Raw genomic sequence first — 4,729 nt, 5'->3', positions numbered from 1 at the left:
GCATCTCCAAACAAATACAGAAATACTCTAGGTCTCCTTTTTTTGTTTATTGTCTATTGTCCAGCGGATCCTGTCCTTTTTTTGTATATTGCTGTGGCTTTGCTGCGACGACTGGTCAACAGTCCTCAGTATATATACAATATATGGCTTGCCGGGAGGCAGCAGATGGATTGAAGTGCGTTTCGGAAGCTAACTGAGATGTATGTACACCTCAGACAGGGAAGTGTGAGCCTACTGCTCTATGCAACTCTACTGCTGAATAGCAGCGCAACTAGTAGCAAAATGCTCGTTTGCATTTGTAGTGGTTGTACATACACTTGATCGTATCTTTCATGCTGCAAACTCCTAACGGTGTACTTCCCGCCCGTGTTTTTCACTGCGCAACGAAGAATGCAGCAGATGTTGCTGCTGCTGTAGCAACAACAGTAGCAGAAGCAGTAAGGAACTGCATCTGCCGCTGTGGCAGGCAGCAGCAACAGCTGCAGAGTACAACAGCAACACCAGCTGCTGCTGCTACTACTGTGAAAGGCAAAAGCTGCAGCAGCTGTGATGGTCAGAAACAGCCGCTGCAACAACTGCGTGTTGTTGCTGCGATGAGAAACAGTTCTACAAATGTGCGGAANGTCAGAAACAGCCGCTGCAACAACTGCGTGTTGTTGCTGCGATGAGAAACAGTTCTACAAATGTGCGGAAGCCCCAAGCAAGCCCCGAACACACAGCATGCATGCACACGCCACCTGTTTGTGTAAAAGTACATAATCCCTACACAAAGCCGGACACAAACAAGCCCCAATCGCATGCACGCATGCACAACCACCTGCTTGGGGCTGGAAGAACATCAAAACAGCAAACGTAAGGCCACATGCCGCTTATGCTGCAGCGACTCAGAGAAAAAAATACCAAAAAAACCGCAGCGGCTGCGGTTTCAGCTGCTGCTGGTGCGGCTGCTGCTGGCAAGCCACAGTCCTGAGCAGGAGCAACAGGGACGCCAGCAGCAGCTGCAGCAGCAACTGCCGGCAGGAGGGGCGCTCATGTTCACCGCATGTAAGTATATAGATATATATGTATATATTATATATCTCGTTTACATCTTATTTCATAGATCGTATATACACATGCATGCATTTCGTACAGGGGGGTTCCGCATATTGTATGTATCATACCATTGCATACATCCATATGTGCGCAGATGCATAGTACGTATACATACCTACGATATATATATGTCAATAATATGTATAAATAATAGCAGATACAGTCAACGAAGGCCCCATATTTCAACTTGCAATAGGCTACAGTCGCCGAATTCGGTAGTGACAAGACTTTCAGAGGCAAAGGAAGCTGAAGGGCTGCTGCGGCAACGCGCCAGGTCATTGTCCATCCACAACGCCACGCTGCAGAAAGACCCAGAAAAACANGGCTGCTGCGGCAACGCGCCAGGTCATTGTCCATCCACAACGCCACGCTGCAGAAAGACCCAGAAAAACACAGAAAAGAAACGAAGAAATCAGTTCAACATTTCAAATACGAGTAAATAAACACACATAAAAATGTATGTGCAGAAAGAGGACTCACGGTGCGTCTAGATACACAAAGCCACCAAAAATAAGGAAGCTGAAAACCCCAAGAACAATAAAAATAGTGCTATGATCACGACATAGATATGAAAAAATTAACAAAAGACTATTTGAAGCTAACGAGAAAGGGTTCAGCAAATAGCATATGCGTAAACACAGATAATTCATGGAGCTGCGTTTGCTCTTCTACTACATTTATTTCTCCCTTCATTTGCACATATTTGTTCTTTGCAACGACTGCTCGTGCTTTCGCTTGACTGCGTTGCCCTTCACTCATCAGCACGCTGAGGTTCATCTCTACGGGCTTTTTCTGTTCATCTGCAAAACTATCAATTTCCGTCCCTATGTGCATTAACTGAGTTGTAGCTTTACGTATTTTATCCTATTTTCAATGCCACTGTTAGCTATTCTTTTGATTTATATTTCGGTTGCCTTCTTATTTGAACTTCTGTTATTTACGCTTGACTCGACGTGCATCTATCTGTATTTGTGTTTTTCTAGTGACACCCATTTCCATTTGCTGTCATTCCTACTGATATGCAACTTTATGGTGTTATACTTCTACTTATTGCGTTTCTATTTGCATCATCTCACCCATCAGTCCCAACGAAAAACCCTTCACTGCGCACGCGAAGAAAAACATTGTTAGCGCCGGTCCACCAGAATGCGCGGGGGAAAGGAAACAAAGTAAACACAAAGGCTTCGCTTAACGAATGGTCTGTTGACGCATAGAAGCCCCAAACAAAAGACATAAAAGAGCGATATTTAACATAGATGCAGGCCCCAAGCAAGGAAAGCAGAGAGAAGCATTCACCTTGCACGCAAGACTCACATACGGAACAGTGGAAGCAGCAAAGAATTAATAACGGAAAATCATAGAACGTGAGGCAGCAGAACACAGGAAAAGGATGACGGAAATGTTGAACGATAAAAAAAGTTTGCTTTTGAATGTCTGCACTGTGCAGTTGAGAACCCATCATGAACAAAACGCCAGCTGTAACTTATACATAGACAGGACGCACGGCAATCAATAAAGAAAACAGAACGCATAAATGCTGCAGATATGTATGCAACAAAGAGGGCAACGGAAGATGCTTTGTTCACTTTTTGAACGTTAGAAAAAACATGATAGCAGAAACCATCGCACAGCTGCCGCATCACGTGCGTAACACGACAATATAAAAAAAAAAGTACAATAACACGCCGAAATCAAAGAACCCCACGAAAAGGCAAATGAACCGAGATACAAACGGTACACAAATCCATAATGAATAAACAACAGATGAACAAACAAACAACAGAATACAGCACCATGCAGGAAACATGGTGTACAAGGCAAACCTGGGTTTTTGTGGTCGTCGAAATGAATAGGAGAGAAAAACCCAAAGACATCTTGACTGTCGCTTGCGGCAACCAACACGTAAGGGCAGGTAGTATATAAAGCACGATTCAAAAGAGAAGATAAGGTGAAGCCATCGTGGCTGCTGCTGTAGATCAAGAAGGGCGTCTGCATTAAACACAAAACAACGCAACAGTGCATATTGCAAATGTTGAAGCCAACCAACAAAAAAAAAACAGTTCATTCATTTATGAATAGAAGATGAGTGGATGTGCAACACATGATTCACAGATAAGCAAGCGCAGAGATGGAAGGAGAAACCAAACGATAAACAAACAAACAAACAGACATCCAGGCAGGGAAGCAAACGAACACACAAACCTAACAAGAACAGTGCAGATCAACCCATGACGGAGAAGAACACAAAAACGTGCAGCTCATACGACGTATGGGAAGAGAACCCAAACCCAGCAGCAATTCACGCCGCTATAGATGGCAACCGCAGAGCCACTTATATGGCTTTAAAGCTTCATACACCACTGCCAAGGTTCAACAGCTATCTACCGGGCTAGCTAGCTAGACACCCACCCAGTTGCCGTCCCACACATACCGCTAGCTAGCCAGACGAGCACCTATATCTCACCATCTAGCTGGCTAGCTACCTTCCAGCGGAGTGAGCCACAATTGCAGAAAGCAAACAAACTGAATAGCCAGCCAGCCACGCCGTCATCTGGCTAGCTAGCTAGATAGCTAGATCGCTACACCACTACAGGGGAATAGTGAGACGTACGGAACATTTGAGTATTTCAGGTAGCCAGCGCCAAAGGGTTTCCCATGTATCTAAAGAGGNGTGAGACGTACGGAACATTTGAGTATTTCAGGTAGCCAGCGCCAAAGGGTTTCCCATGTATCTAAAGAGGTGATGATCCTTGAGCTGCCTTGGGGGCGAATCGTCATGAACTCGTGCTGCAGCAAAATACAAACGCTACACCCTAAACCCTAACCCGAGCACCACGAAACAAACCCAAACGAGAAGGAACAATGAAGGAAAACAAGTGCCCCCTCCCCCCGGCAACGCCGTTCATACAAAACTACGCTGGAACCCCGATCACTAAACCCTAATCCCCAAACCCTAAACCCTAAACACTTACAATTTTGGTGTACATGAGGTATGGGCTCTGCAGTCCTGTGGTACTATCCCTGAGAACAAACAAACTCTAAACCCCAAACCCTAAACCATAACACACTTATCCAATATGCTACCTGGCCTGGGTTGTGAGGACACGTCGGGGGATAAAGTGCGCATAGGTTTAGGCGTCAGGGTTCAAGCTTAGACTTAGGGTTTAGCGTTTAGGGTTTAGCGTTCAAGCTCAGGCTTAGGGTTTAGTGTTTAGGGTTTAGGGTTTAGGGTTGAAGGCAGAAGAGGCGTACCCAACCACGCGCCAAATGTGCGATTTCAGATTTTGGGCAGTCTGCATATCACACCCAACCGCACTGAACCCTAAACCCTAAACCCTAAACCCTAAACCCTCGACCCAATTAGCACCTTGAAAACCCTCAAAAAGCAGCGGCNTAAACCCTAAACCCTAAACCCTAAACCCTCGACCCAATTAGCACCTTGAAAACCCTCAAAAAGCAGCGGCGGTAGTTCACAACGCGCGTGCTGTTAAGACATTAAAGGCAAGAGGAATCGCTAGGCTCGTGTTCAGGGTTTAGAGCTTGCGCAAAGCAAACAACAAAATATGTTAAGGGTTTACTGGAGACAGTAGAGTTGGGGACTCGAAACATAAAAGAAGGAATGCAGTTCAGTGCA

Source organism: Eimeria mitis, genomic scaffold, assembly GCF_000499745.2.
Source record: "Eimeria mitis Houghton genomic scaffold, Emh_scaff172, whole genome shotgun sequence".
Classification (NCBI taxonomy): domain Eukaryota; phylum Apicomplexa; class Conoidasida; order Eucoccidiorida; family Eimeriidae; genus Eimeria; species Eimeria mitis.
Note: the sequence above shows the minus strand (reverse complement) of the source record.